This window comes from Hemicordylus capensis, chromosome 5 (assembly GCF_027244095.1).
Source record: "Hemicordylus capensis ecotype Gifberg chromosome 5, rHemCap1.1.pri, whole genome shotgun sequence".
NCBI classification, from domain to species: Eukaryota; Metazoa; Chordata; class Lepidosauria; order Squamata; family Cordylidae; genus Hemicordylus; species Hemicordylus capensis.
In genome coordinates, this window is record NC_069661.1 from 10883214 (window position 1) to 10899343 (window position 16130).

Genomic DNA, 16130 nt, shown 5'->3' on the forward strand with positions numbered 1-16130 from the left:
GCAAAATAGACAAATCCGAGGAGGCTTGCTGAAGGTTGCCGAGGCCAGGCCGCCGGCCCAAATCATTCTCCCCTAAATGAAGAACCAGGATGTCGGGAATGGGAAACCTATCTAAATGCTCCCTCAATGCTGGAAGCAACTGATTCCAGAGCATGCCCCTCATGCCCAACCAATAAACTGAAGCCTTGCTTCCTAAACCCAACTGGGATCCCCAGCGGGTGGTGCTGGCCCGCTTGAAAGCCCAGAAGACCAACGAATGGCCACACATCAGGACTCGGACCGGGACCGCCGCCCCGCCAGCACCTGCCAAAAGAAAGCAACAGGTCAGTAGAGCCCACACCTGTCCGCTGTCAGCGCACATAACGCCTGACCGCCACGGACCTCCAACGTCCAATCCTCTGAACTTCGACCTCCTGAAGCCCCATACGTGTAGCGGTGGTGGCCGCACCAATACGAAATGAATGTAGAGTAAGCCCCTGGAGCGCAACCCCCGCGGCCAACAGAGCCTTCCTCACCACCGCCAAGAATTGATACTGCGTCAGAGGAGTCTGATTGCTGTGGGTAAAAAGACATCCCCCCGAAAAGGGGCCCAGCCCAGCGTACTGCCTCAGGGCCACCACGGGGCATACATTGATATTCCCGGCCGCCGCGAGGCGAACCGTCTGGCCTCTGCCCCTCTGATCCGTCTTGGAGCGACGAAGGAGCAAACGCACCTCCCCGTCACCGAACGATAAATCAGAATATTGCAAGCAGCGGTCCCTGGGGGAAGACCCGCTGCGGGGAAGCAACTCCCCTGGACGGAAGGCCCCCAAAAAGGCAACCAACAGTGCAGCCCTAAACAGCGACACCTCCCATGGGCCAGAGCAGCACCCCACTAGGTGGCCCAGCGTTGAAGCCACCAACTCCAGAGTAAAAGGGCGTCTGGGGTCCCTAGTCCTCGGCTCCCCCCTAGCCCAACCCTCCAACATGCGCCGCACCCGCGGGTCGGAGGAGGAATCACCAACCCCACGAACCTGGGCTTCAAAAGCTAACGCGGCAAGATAGCCCCCCAAAGTGGATACCGCACGCCCCGCCCTGCGGAGGAAGACCAAAAACTGCTGAAGTTGCTCTACAGGGACCGGCCACACCTCCGCCAAACCTTCAGTCTTTCGAAAAAGAGAGAAAGCCTCAAGCTTGGCTGTGTAGCTCACTCTGGTGCTAGGCGCCAGAGATGCCGCTATGGCCCGCTGTGCCTCCGCCTGCCAAGTTCCCACAGAAAAGCTGACATGGGTTCCGGGTGAAGGGCGGCCTCGGGCGCTAACGCTCTGAACCTGTTTAACTGAAAACGAGACAAAGCGTCAGCTATGTCATTCCGGATACCCGGAACATGGCGGGACCGGAAAAGGATGTTAGCCCGCAGACACTGCAATACCAATGCCCTAACCAAAACCATGACCCTCGGGGACTGGGAAGTCTGACTATTGACAATCTGAACAACTGCCAGATTGTCACACCAAAACACAACTGAGGAGTTGGCAAACTCAGCGGACCAAATATGCACAGCCACCACAATTGGAAAGAGCTCTAGGAAAGTCAGGTCCCGGGAAACCCCCTGCCTGAACCAGTCCTCGGGCCACCTGGCGGAACACCAACGTCCCCTGAAATAAACCCCGAAACCTATTCCACCTGCAGCGTCAGAGTGGACCTGCAGGTCGGTTTCCAGAAGTCTAACATCCCGCCAGAAAGACACCCCATTAAAATCAGTGAGAAATGCTTCCCAAAGAGCCAGGTCGGCCCGGGCACCCTCCGTAATTCGTACTCTGTGATGGGGAGCCCTAACGCCCACAGTCAGGTCGCATAACCGGCGCAAAAAGGCCCGGCCCGGAGCCACCACTTTGCAGGCAAAATTGAGGTGACCCAAAACAACCTGGAGATCCCTAAGGGAGACCTTACGGGCGCGACCAAGGGACCTAACCATGTCCAATAAAACCCGCAGCTTGGCCTGAGGCAGCCTGGAGCAACCGGCAACAGTGTCCAACTCAATCCCCAAAAAGGCGAGGCACGTGACCGGCCCCTCCGTCTTATCCCGTGCCAAAGGGACACCTAGCCGGTCTGTTAGCTCCATGAAGGAGCGAAGTAAATGGTGGCACTCCCTCGAATTCCCCCTGCCTGTAAAAAGAAAATCATCTAAAAAATGAGCCGTGTAGGGAAGACCCGCCTGGCGCCTAACTGCCCACTCCAAAAAGGAGCTGAATGTTTCGAATGCTGCGCAGGAAATCGAGCAGCCCATAGGCAAAGCCCTATCAAAATAAAATTGGCCAGCAAATGCAAAGCCCAGCAGCTCGAAGTCATTTGGATGTACCGGCAACAGGCGAAAGGCGGATTCAATATCACACTTCGCCAAAAGGGCCCCGGGGCCCCTACCCCTGACCACTTCCACGGCCTCATCAAATGAGGTATAACGTACAGAGCATAAGCTATCAGGGATGCCATCATTTACTGAGGACCCCCTGGGATGAGAAAGGTGGTGAATCAACCTAAATTCACCAGGAACCTTTTTAGGGACCACCCCTAATGGGGAGACCCTAAGGCTGGGGAAGGGGAGACTGGCAAAAGGCCCCATCACCCTGCCCGCAGCCACCTCCTTACCAATTTTCCTAACAACGACTTCCTCCTTACCAACCACTGATCTCAGATTGCGAGAACTGCCTAATCCCCTCCGGGCCGAAGAGGGAATTCTGAAACCATCCCGGAAGCCACATAACAAATAAGAAGCTGCTGACTGGTCAGGATAGTCCAGCAACAGCTGCTCAAGCACCTTCACCTTGATAGGGCTAGGACCCTTTATTCAGAGCGGGTGGAGGAGGGCCACCCTTTTTACTGCTCCCCTGCCTATACTTAGCCCCGGAACCCCCAAACTTGGCCCTGGGGCAGGAGGAACTGGGGTGCCTCGCCCCACAGACCCCGCAGGCATGCTTAAACCGACAAGGGGAACGGGAGCACTTGCCATTGGAGTTAAACTCCCAGCAAACAAGGTGGGGTTGAACCCACTGTTGCCCAGGACTCCCTGAGGGCAAAACCCCCGATGGTTTAGAAAGCAAATGCCCACTGTCAGACCTATCTCCCTCTATGGGCCGGGCTGGAGACATAGTAACCAGCCACAACTCCTGCAACGGAGCATCCCAGGGCAATGTGGGGTCAAGGGCAGCCCTCATTCTAAAACTCTCATCGTACCGTACCCAGGAAGATCCAGCAAAGTCGGAGACCGCCCTGTGAATTATATCCATGTATTTTAACAGGGCAGGGCCCCTTGCGGGCTGGGCTTGGACAATAACCCCCATATAAATCGTGAAGCCAGAAAGCCAATTATTCCAAGTCTTTTCGACCGGCTTTCTCTTGGTGGCTTCGTGCTCCTTACAAGATTCCCCCTCTTTATGCTTAACCTCAGGTTCCCTGAACAACAAGCTAAAAATGTCCACATATTCACCTTTAAGGATTTTTTCTTTTGTAGAAGGGAGTAAGTGATCCCCTAACGGGAGGCCCATGCTACCATAGGGCGCATGCTGAGGTGACGGCAGAATCCCCATCGGATAATAACCCGCCTGCACCCCCGTGGCAGATCCAGCAGAGGAGGCCACCCCCGGGAGTGGGAGCGACCCGCTGGAGGGCCGGTTGCCCAACCAGACCTGCTCTGCAGCGCCTTGTAAGCCTGCAATAACTCCAGGAAAAACCGGCGGGGAACCCGCCACCCAAGGTTGTGTATATGGGGGCCAGTAAGAAGCTGGGCCCCATCCACCCATGGCAGGCATCGTCCAGGGACAAAGCCACTGGCCGGTGACGCCGGGCGGTGTAGGTGCTGCAGGCTCACCCTGGGCCAAAGGAGTAGCCGTATCCACTGGAGGCTGAACAACTGGTGCCGCAGGCGGAGGTAGCAATGGTGAAGGCGACTCCGGAACTGGAGACTCAGGTTCAGGAAGCGGTAACGCAGGAGCAGAAGGGCCCGGTCCAGCAGGGTTCAGCCCTTCTTCCAGCACAGCCAGCCTACTAGAGAGAGAAGTTAGCAGCTGGCTTTTCACAGAACCCCTGGTCCTCCGAGGGACCTTAGGAGGAGGCACCCCCCCCACACCTGAAGGACCCGCACCTTTGTCGGAGGGGGCTGCTTTTGCTTTCTCTAAAGCTTCCATCCTATTAATTAACCCCCGTATCAGAGTCATCTCCTCATCCTCCTCCTCCGAGGAGGACTGCGGGGGAGCAGGCCTCTTGGGCTGCTTAACAGGGCGCCCCCCTTTCTTGCCCTTGGCCTTCCCCGGCATACTGCCTCCAAATAGTGGGATTCCAAAAGGGGTTGGAGAAAAAAAAAAAAAAAAGCGCCAACCACACACAGAATGAAGATAGCAAGGATATAGAACAAAAGCCAAGCCCTTGTCCTGAATCAAAAACAATACTCAATCCTATCCAGGAAAGCACCAGAGCCCCCCACCCAAGGAGAAGGCTTGAAAAGGCCTTTTGACTCTCAACCAGGCCAGGCCCACCAGGGCACCGATGAGCACAAACACCCACCTGCTACCCACCAAACAAATAAAAGAATGTTGGCATCAAAAGTAGTGCTCCAGGGAACGGAAAAGGGGCCGCTGCCCAGCCACCCAGGCTGATGGAAACCCCCCAAATACCCCACAAACCAAAAGGGCAAACGCCCAGAAGGAGAACCACGCCCAGGAAGCCGAGTGCCGACGCCGCGCTGAAGAGGCCCAAAGACGCTGCTGCTGCAGCTGCAACCCAGCCGGGAGCAGTCCCGGGAGTACCCCCCTACCAGCGGGGCCACCGCTGACACTATGGCCCCCTCGACGGAACGCCGCCGAATGCCGCCTCGCCCGCTTGTCGGGCGCACCCCCCCAACTAAGGCCTTCGAGGAAGGAGCTCCCGGACTGAGCTCCTTCCTAATCGGAAACAAACAGCCGACTGAGAGGCCAGAGCGGGGAAACGCTTGGCCTCTCAGCAAGCCCCGCCCACCACGAGCCAGCCAACCAATCAGGCTTCTTCTTGGGCTTGTGAATCCCGGGCTGGGACAAACACCCTCCCACTTGCACGAGGCAAGGGGAGGGGGATTCCGAGCGGTCGTGAGAACCGCCTGGAGCTGTGCGGCTCCTGGCAGTTAGCCCGCTTAATTCGCCCCCCCTCCCGCCAACTAGGTTAGCAGAGCAAGTGCTCCTCTAACCTTGTTTTGGCGCTCATGAGTCACTACAGCACAGCTCCGCACCACAGCGACTCATGAGGAGATCCCCTACCAGGAGGATCCAACAAGCCTCCCAGCCTTGGAGGTCTTCCCAGAATGCCCCGCACACTCGCATGAGGCATCCTGGGACTTCTGGGGGCCGGGCACCCCCCAATCCATGCCACCTTATGGCTCTGTGACGGAGCCAATAGACACGTGGGCGGCCAATCCAGCCACCCAGGGACAGCTCCATGCTTGTGTGCAGAGAGAGCAGGCTAAGCCCGCTCTCCCTTCAAACCATTTCTAAGTGCTTCACTTTGATTGTGTGAAGTGCCTTGTAATTTTCAAGCAGCTCATTACAAATAATAATAATAAATACATTACAAATGATTCTGGGGAGGACTCCGGTCCTCCAAGGTTTCCCAGCTTGTTGGATTCTATCCCTCTTTTAAGCCTACTTTCCAGTAGGCTTATGAGATCACCTGGCATTCTGTGTGTGTGTCCATGTGTCTGTGTGTCCGTGTGTCCACCCCACATCAGCTTTGCATCGCCTAGACCAATATGAACCAAAGCTGCTAAAGGTAAAGTGTGCCGTCAAGTGGATTTTGATTCCTGGTGCTCACAGAGCAGTCTTTGGGAGAACACAGGAGAGGTTTACCATTGCCTCCTCCCATGCAGTATGAGATGAGATGATGCCATTCAGCTTCTTCCTATATCACTGCTGCCCAATATAATACCAGTGGGGATTCGAACCAGCAACCTTCTGCTTGTTAGTCAAGCATTTCCCCACTGCACCACTTTAGGTGACCTCGTGGGCTGATAGAGTAAGTAAATCAAAGAGCCATTTTTAGCCTACTTTCTAGTAGGCTTATGAGATCACCTGGTATTCTGTGTGTGTTTCCGTGTGTCCATGTGTCCCCCCACCCACCCACTATCAACTTCACAGTGCCTGGACCAATATGAACCAAGTCGGGTACAGTTGTAGGGACATATAGGGACACCTCAATGGCATAGTGTGATGATTCCATCCACCCCGATCCAAAATGGTCGACACGCAAACATTTGAGGTGCAAGTGGGCTAAATTGTGAACCGCTTAACTGATCTGAACCAAATTTGCAACAGCTGTAAGGACACATAGGGATGCCCAAATGGCATTGTGTGTGATGATGTCATCCACTCCGATTCAAGATAGCGGCCGCATGAACATCTGAGGTGCAATTAGACAGTCCAATTGGTGGACTGTCTAACCCATTTTAACCAAGTTGGATACAGTTGTAGTAAGTGACACACAGGTACACCTCAATGGTGTAGTTTGTGATGATGTCATCCACCCTGATTCAAGATGACAGACGCATAAACTTTGGAGGTGCAAGTAGGCTAACTTGTGAATTGCTTAACTGATTTGAACCAAATTTGCTACAGATGTAGGGACACCTCAATGGCATAGTTTGTGATGATGTCATCTACTCCAATCCAAGATGGTGGACACATAAACCTTTGAGGTGTAAGTGGGCTAATTTGTGAACTGCTTAACCAATTTGAACCAAATTTGCTAAAGCTGTAGGGACACATAGGGATACCCAAATGGCATGGTGTGTGATGATGTCATCCACTCCAGTTCAAGATGGCAGCCAAGTGAACATCTGTGGTGCAAGCAGGTTAATTTGTGGACTATCTAACCAGTTTAAACCAAATTGAGTACAGTTGCAGTGAGTGACTCAAAGGGACACCTCAACGGTGTAGTTTGTGATAATGTCATCCACCCCAACCCAAGATGGCAGATGCGAAAAATTTGGATGTGCAAGTGGGCTAAATTGTGAACCGCTTAACCGATTTGAACCAAATTTGCTACAGCTGTGGGGAAACATAGGGATGTCCTATGTGTAATGGTGTGGTGTGTGATGATATAATCCACTCCGATTCAAGATGGTGGCTACATGAACATCCAAAGAACAAGCAGACTAATTTGTGGACTGATTTAAAACGAACTGATTTAAAACGAATTGTGTACAGCTGCAGTGAGTGGCACACAGGGACACCTCAACAGCATAGTTTATGATGATGCCATCCACTCCGATCCAAGATGGCAGATTCATACACTTTGGAGGTGCAAGTGGGCTAACTTGTGAACCACTTAACCAATTTGAACCAAATTTGCTACAGCTCTAGGGACACATAGGGACACCTCAACAGCGTAGATTGTGACAATGTCATCCAACACAGTACAAGATGGTGGACACATAAACTTTTGAGGCACAAGTGCACTAACTTGAGGACTGTCTAACCCATCTGAAACAAATTTGATACAGTTGTAGTGAGTGACACACAGGGACACCTCAATCATGGTATAGTATGTAATAATGCCATCCACCCTGATCCAAGATGGTGGATACGTGAATATTTGAGGTGCAAGAGATCTAACTTGTGAAGCTCAATCTGAACCAAATTTAGTCCACTTGGAAAGACAGTGAAAGGAAAGTAGCCTGATTAGTTCTTACTAGAACAACTTGTTTAATAGACGATGCTACTCCACTTTCTGTAGAGTTTGTATCCGGGAATAACAGTGTCACACTGGTTCCCACTGTTCCACCAAGTTTCCATTATGCCCACTATATCTATGTTTTCATTAGGAACCAAGCACTCCAGTTCGCCCATCTTGGCTTGGAGGCTTCTGGCATTGGTATATAAACACCTATATGCTGAGTCTCTTACCTGGTGTTGGTGTGTGCTATCTCTCTTACCATCAGTTGACCTTTTTGACCAGCTGTCATCTGCTCAACTCCTGGCTTCACTCTGTCTCCTTCCGGTTTATCTGAAACATTTGCACCCTTACATGTTACGGGAATTTGCTTGCTGAACCAGATATTATCCAGTTACTGTTGGCAATCCCCCAGGCTGCCCTGCAACCTTTTTGATTTTAAGTGCAGGCAGTCTGGTTTCATCTTGGTTCAAGTGGAGCCCATCTCTTTTGTACAGGTTTTGTTTGCTCCAAAATGTATCCCAGTGAATAACAAATCTAAACCCCTCCTCCCAGCACCACCATCTCATCCACACATTGATACCCCTCAGCTCCACCTGCCTCACTGATCCATTTGCTTGGAACAGGTAGAATGCTAACCTGAGGGCCCATTTGCTTGGAACAGAGAATGATAACCTGAGGGGCCTGGACTTCAATATGCTACCTAGCAGCCTACATCTGGCTTCCAGGATCTCCTGACTGCATTTCCCAACATCATTGGTGCTGACATGCACCACAATAGCTGGCTCCTCCCCAGCAATATCTAGACACTGCGTGATGTCTGCAACCTTCTCACCAGGCAGGTGAGTCACCATGCGTTCTCCATGCGGGTCACAAACCCATCTCTTTATGCCCCTAATGACTGAGTTGCCCACTAGCAGGAGGCCCCCATTCCCCAGTGAAGTACCCTCTGTGAGAGAGAATATGGGCACATCACCCAAGGAAGGGGTTCCTTCCAAAAGGAGCATTCCCCTCTTCTTCAGACTGAGGTCCTCCTTCCCTGAGACCTTCATTCTCCATGACAGCAAAGGAGCTGAAAATGCCTCTATTACATCCCTGAGGATCTCATGCACATACCTCTCACCTTCCCTGATCTTCTCCAGGTAAGCCACCTTGGCTTTGTGAGAATGAACTTGTTTCCTGACAGCTGGGAGTGCTTTGAACTGAATGCACACCTCGTCCTCTGCCATTCCAGCAGATAGTCATACATACAACACTCGGTGCAACACACTGGGAAGCACTCTCTCCCCTGCTGGCACTCTACCTTCATAACTAGCTGTACTGCAGTTGTCAGCTAATTAAAGGTTTTAAGCTCTGTTCTCTAAGAAAATTACAAATATGATGTAGAACTCACCTTCTCATGCTGGGTATCTTCTTTGTGATAAAGATGGACTGCTTGAGAGCCTCCACCCATGCACTTCCCCACTAAACTCAATGCAAAACTCCTTTGATATCTGTTAGCAAACTCCTGCACTCAAAGCTCTGTGTAGCAAATCTCACTTGGCCTGATCCTTATCCTGTGTCAGGTATGTGGCCCCTACCAAAAGCAGTGTAACTCACCTGCAGTGAATCCCCACTCACTATCTCTCTAGGCACAGCTGCAACTGAAACTGCTCTGTCAAAAACAAACCCCTAGCCACACAGAAATCAAACCCTAGAAAAGACTAGCCTTAACAAACTTACATTTTCCTTTTCCTCTTGTTTTCTTGTTTATTTATTTAGTTATTTATTTAGTTAGTTAGTTAGTTAGTTAGTTATGCTAGGTTTTTATTAATATTGTTTTAATGGTTTTAATGCTGTTTTAAAATATTACTTAAAAAATTTTAAATTGTTGTAATGTTTTAAACTTTTTTTTTTGTTTTAACTAATGTTTTACTTTTTCTGTTTTTATTTTGTTGTAAACCGCCCAGAGATGTTAGTTTTGGGCAGTATAAACATAAATCAATCAAACAAACAAACAAACAAACAATTAGCTTGCTTGCTTGCTTTTTTAGGAAAGAAAACAAAAGTTTGCTTGAAAAGACTAGCCCTAACAAACTTACTTTGTCCTTTCTTGTTGATTTATTTACTTGTTTGCTTTCTTCATTTTTTGCTTGCCTGGCTGCCTGCTTGCTTCTTTAGGAAAGAAAACAAAGGTTTGTTGCGTCTCCTGGTCTGAACCTTTTCTTCTCAAGAGCTGCTTCCATAGCAGATGATCATCCACTGAGGTACAGCCCCATCCCTTCAGTTCTTTGCATTTTTTCAGCTGTAAAGCTAAATCAGCTTTAAAGCAAAGCTGCAATGCATTATTTCTATGTAAATTATTTTTCTTCCGTGTCTGATTTCAAGTCCTCTTCCATTTTTCCTAAATAAACTATATGATTTTCCCCCCAAGTGGTCCATTTTGCCCTAGGTCATTCCAAGTTTTGATATAAATTGACATAAACCAACCTAAACCTAAAGCCTGCATCTCAGTCTATACACACATCAGTCTTCTGAAACAGCCTAATGCATAAGCTTTGTCATTCAAATAAAAAGGTGATTTTCTATATTAACTACTTTTTCTAGTTTTATAAAATGATATACTCATACTAGAAGCAAAAGACATTCACAGCAAAGCTTTTGAAAGTAGTCAAAAGTTACATTATGTTCTCATCAATAATGAATACTGAGAGTAATATTTATATGTCATAAGCACGAAGTGCCCAATGTGATAAGAAGTGGATTTGAGCACTGAGGAGTGTGCCATAGTTAGAGAAAAGTTCCTTCAATATGATAGTGAGAAACATTTACACATTTGATTGGAATTAGGTCATCTTCTCAGCATGTGAAGTTCTGTGGGATAAATTGGAATCCAAGGTAGGCAGGAGAGCGAATTGTGCCTTCCGAACAGAGGAAGTGAGAACATAATGTCAGAAGAGATGTCAAATGGCTTTCAGCCTGACCATTTGGAAGAAAAGAATATGATCCCATAGAGAGCGGAGTGAAAGAGATGGAATGGAATGAGGCCTGAAACACATTTTCTGCTTAGAACAAAGTAGGATCTACTATTCACACCAGACATAGAAGGGTGCCCCAGAGTTCATATGTTAACATACTAGCCCATTGATCTCAACAATTAATAGTCGTTTGGGGAGCAGGATTGGTTCTTCTTTTTCCTGTTTGCATTTTGAACCACACATAAAGATTCTGCCAATAGATGATGAAACGTCAAAACTGCAAGCCTCTTAATCCATACATAGGCATATGTGTATTACAGGCATCAGCACATTTCAATTCCATTTTAATATTACTTTCAGTTTGCTTGCAGTAGCATCTTGACTTGGCCCTCTTCGGGTCATAGAGGATTCTTCTGACAATGGCTTTGCCACAACACATTTGAATTCTTGGCGGATGAAGATGCATCCATCCAGAGAGGAAAATAAATGAGCATTAGCCACACTCACTGAAGGATTATGTGATTTGGTGTGGGGCTATGGCACATAGATGTTGGCTGCATTTGCACATAGTGTGGAACCATGAGTCCAATGGAACCACAGTCCCTCTCCTTTCTAAATTTGGATTCATTAAATTAAAAGCATACTGCGTTAAATCTCAGGTTCAGGTGGTGAAACTCACTTCAACTCAAGGGGACAAATTGGAGTTCAGAGAGCAGAACCTTGGGGCGCTCTACATGCAGAAATGGAGTTCCGAGGGGCTGTCCTGCAATCGGGTGTAACCAGCTGGAAACCTCTGGTCCCTTCAACTCCAGTTCCATGGTACATGTGAATGCAGCCATTGTGTGCACTGTGCAATGCCCTTGCCTTACTCATAGTAAATAAACACCAAGCCATGAAACCAATATAGTAGCAAAGATGCTATTTGCTCCCCTGATGTACAGTACTATGAAAGGTACCATGCCAAAGTCCTATGCTGTAAGGTCTGGGGGCCAGTGATGGCCCCCATCAATGTTAAATGTGGCTCCCCCTCGGTTTATTGTGCCTGCTTGAAGCTTTGGCCAAAGCAGAATACTCTGCACAGTTCCTCTGGCACCATGTGGAGGTGATCATTCCCATGGTGCAGTGGTTCACTTTGCCCAGCACTAGGCAGCTGCTTTAAGGCAAATGGTGCCCTCTTGAGCCCCTGCACCTCTTGGAAGGTATGCACAGAGTACTCCCCTCCTACAGAAGATCATACCTCTCCTGAAGTATCTAGACAGGGGTACCAAGCGAAAGCTTGAGGAACAATCCTAATTTAAGTGCTTTTGCGGGAAGAGAAAATACACTTTGTGTGTGGGAATATGTTTTTGCAATTTATGTCAAACTAACTAACTAACTAACTAACTAACAAGCATTATGTGCACATGCATGCAACTGTGGTCCCCCTTGGCAGCGTACCCAAAGTTTCTATTTTCTGCCTCCATTCTGAACACTTGAGTTGTAGTCAGTTTTGTCACCGCAACCCAAGGTTTGATGCAGCCTGAATTTTGCCCAAATTCAGAATTGCCGTCTGTGTCCTCTGGAACCAGAGTTGAGGGAGGAAGCTCCTCTCTCAACCCCATCCAGGATTGGCTGTGTGGGCTGTCATTCATGGAAGAAAGAAGCCCGCACAGCCAGTTCCTCCTCCACTCTGCAGTCCTTCTGACTGCAGAGAGGGAGCTCCCCATTATGCTCAAATCTGGATGGGAGAGCAGGGGGAAAGAGACCAGAACCATGGGTCTACTGGACCCAGGATTGCATTTTACATGCAAATGTGTCCTATGGTTCTGCTTGTAATGGTAGCAGCTGCCACAAGAAGCAGTGAGATGCAGGACTGCAGATAAACAGATTGACCAATCCGCTTCAAATTAAATATACTGAGCACTCCCATCCTGCCCCACATCTGTGCCAAATATCAAAGCGCTAGGCCAAGCCATCTCAGAAATATACAAAGCGGGAGAATAACCCATAAAAGTCACATATAATCCCACCCACACACCTTCTGGATAGCTCCCACAATGAAGCAGGCAGGAAGTGGTGGGGGAGATGGCACAGAGGGCTTGCACACATTTGGGGGCAGTCAGCACTGGCTCCCTGCTTCCCAAGCTCAGCCTTCTGCTGCTCGCAGTCTTCAGCTCATGCTGCTGAAGAATCATGAGGCAGAAAGAGGCCTCTGTGCTAGCTTCACCCACCCACTGAACAGCTGATCAATGGGGGGGAGCATATCGGAGAGTGAAACTTATGGGGGAGAAGTCAAACAACAAAGCCAGGCAGTAAGCAGTTTCTTCAAACCAGAGTCAGTCCAGGTCGTAATGTCACCAGTCAGTGAAACAGAGTCCAAATTGTAATCCATAAACAGAATCCAAATGGTCCAAGGTCAAAATACAGGCACGGCAAGCAGGAACACAGCCAAGTATCTCAGTGAAGAACAACATTGATACCAGCACAGCGGCTGTGGCAAAGCCGGCTAATATAGGCTGAAACCATGTGCTGTTAATCATGGTTCCCTGACTCAGCAGCCTTGCTTATTGGTCTAGCCATTCTGCGCATGTGGTCCTTAATCTCCTGCTGTCTCTTTGAGCGACACCTCCCCACTGCTGAGACCGGCCGTCCTTCTTCCACAGGAGCTGCCACGACAGGGTCTAACTCTTCTCTAGCCTCCCGTGGGCTGGTCCCACTCTCCTCTGCAAGTTCTGGACCTTGCACTCCCACATCTGCTGCCATCCCCTAAGTCTCTTCTTCCTCCTCCTCGGAGTCCGTCCACATGCTCATGACAGAGCAGCAGCAGTAGGGGCAGCAGCCTGCCAGAGACAGGGAGAGAGTGGGAAAGGGAGGCATGTTACATCTGCATGTAACATGGGACTGTGGGTCCAATGGACCCGCAGTTCTGCTCCCCTCCCCACCCCTGCTCTCCTGTCTACATTCAGACGAAGCGGAGAATGGGCTCTCTGCAGTCAGGGAGGCTGCAGAGAGGAGGGGAAACTAGCTGTGCAGGCTTCCTTCTTGCTTGAAGGACAGCCTGCACAGCCAGTCACACTTAGAGAAGGAGAAGGGCTTCCTCCCTCAATTCCAGTTTGAGCGAATGCAGCCACCAGTGCTGCATTCTTACGACACGCTCCGAGATTCGAACCCCTCTTATGAGCAGCGAAACTCACTCTAAACCATGGGTTCAAATTGGAATCTGCAGAGCATAGCCTCGGTTTGCTTGACAAACATGGGTGGCCCCTGCAACTCCTTTTCTGTGGAACATGCATATGTGGCGACTGTGGGAAACAGGGTGCTGGACTAGATAGGCCTTGGGCCTGATCCAGCAAGGCTCTTCTTCTGTTCTTCAGACTGTGCATGGCTGGGACCTTCTGCATGCAGAACAGGCATGCAATCTTCCAAGGACACGATGATGATCACTTGGCAAGCCACACCAGCACATCTGTCTTGAGTTCAACCTATGGGGACCAAACCGATCAAGAATTTTCTTGGCACCATGCATCAAGTGCTTAGCACTGGGAATGGCTCTCGTGACACTGTGTGTGAGCAAGTCAGTACTTGCCTGAGGTCTTTGGCATCCAAGTCGCTCTGCTTCTCCCCCACAGGGCCATATGATAGATGAGGAGAACTGACAGAACATACCGCATGCAGCTCCTTTTTGAATGTCATGAGGCCCGTTGCTTTCCCTTCTTTCTTTCTAAAAATGCCAAATGTCCCCATATGAGGCCTCCATATTATTTGTGGGCTTGTGACTAATCCTTCCTCATGGGAAACCAATGCCTACCAAAAAGAAAGCTATTACTCAGGATTAAATGCCCCAGTAAAATATGCGGGTAATTAAAGAGTGAAATATCAAATGGCCTCCATTAGAAAGTGCAACGCAGCCACATCACAGAGGGTAACTTGTTCACACAGTATTTATCTTTTCTATTAAAGCCTCATGACCACCCTATATAAATTATTAAGGATAGCCCTAGGTTTTCCCCCGGCCTGAAAACAGCAAAAATACAAAACAAAAATCGCAAACCAAAACCTTTCTCCAGACCTTCATTGTATACAGCATGCAATACTATTTGCATAATTCAGCTGGTGGAACATACAAAGCATTCTTATGCTTAGTAAAACTCATCCCTAAAGCATTGTTTTTAAATCAAATGGTTTCAATTAATTAATTAATTAGCTGACAACTGTACCCAGTACCTAGCTTCAAACCCCTTATACTCTAAATAGCCAATAAAACCAGCTATGAAGGTAGAATGCCAGCAGGGGAGGGGCTGCTTCCCAGTGTATTGCACAGAATGTTGCATGTGTAACTATCTGGCTGAGGGTCAGAAGTTGTGGGTGTGTGCTCGGTGCAAAGAGTTCTTGGATCTCAGGGAATAAGTTTTTTCCCTTGAAGCCAAGATGGCTGACCTGGAGAAGCTCAGGGAGGTAGAGAGGTGTGTGGATGAGACCCTCAGGAATGTGGTAGAGGCATCCGACTCCCAGGCTGATGGCGCTTCTGCTGTCATGGAGAACGAGGGTCTCAGGGAAGGAGGACATCGGTCTGAGGAAGAGAAAAACACTCCCTTAGCAGGGAACCCTTCCTTGGGTGATGTGCCCATATCCTCTCGCACAGAAGATACTCCTCCAGGGGGTCTAGTCTTCTTAGTAGTGGGTGTTTGATCATTAGGGGCATAGAGAGAGGGGTCTGTGACCTGCATGCAGACCACACGGTTACTTGCCTGCCTGGAGCGAAGGTTGTGGATGTCACACTGCATCTAGGTAGGCAGTGCTGGGGAGGAGTCAGCTGTCGTGGTGCACGTTGGCACCAACAATGTTGGGAAATGCAGTCGGGAGGTCCTGGAAGGTCCTGGAAGCCAAATTTAGGCTGTTAGGTAGCATACTGAAGTCCAGGATCCCCAGCGTAGCATTCTCTGAGACAGATGGAGCTGAGGAATCTCAATGCATGGATGAGACGATGGTGCTGGGAGGAGGGGTTTAGATTTGTTAGGCACTGGGATACATTTTGGGGAAAGCAAAGCCTGTACAAAAGGGATGGGCTCCACTTGAACCAAGATGGAACCACACTGCTGGCACTACAAATCAAGAAGGTTGCAGAGCAGCTTTTAAAATGACACCTGAGGGATTGCCCCTGGGAACAGGGTGGTATCTGCTTTGGCCGGCAAAATCCCCTAAGGTGTGGGGGTGAACATGTTTCGGATAAACCAGAAGGGGACAGAGTAGAGCCAGGAGTTGAGCAGAAGGAAACACAGGACAGCTTGTCAAATAGTTTAAATGATGGTAAGGGGGATAACACACGCCAACACCAGGTGAGGGACCCATGTTATAAGTCTCTGTATACCAATGCCAGAAGCCTCCGAGCCAAGATGGGTGAGCTGGAGTACTTGGTTACTAATGAAAACATAGATATTGTGGGTGTAACAGAAACCTGGTGGAATGATGAGAACCAGTGGGACATGATTATTCCTGGATATAAACTCTATAGAAGGGACAGGA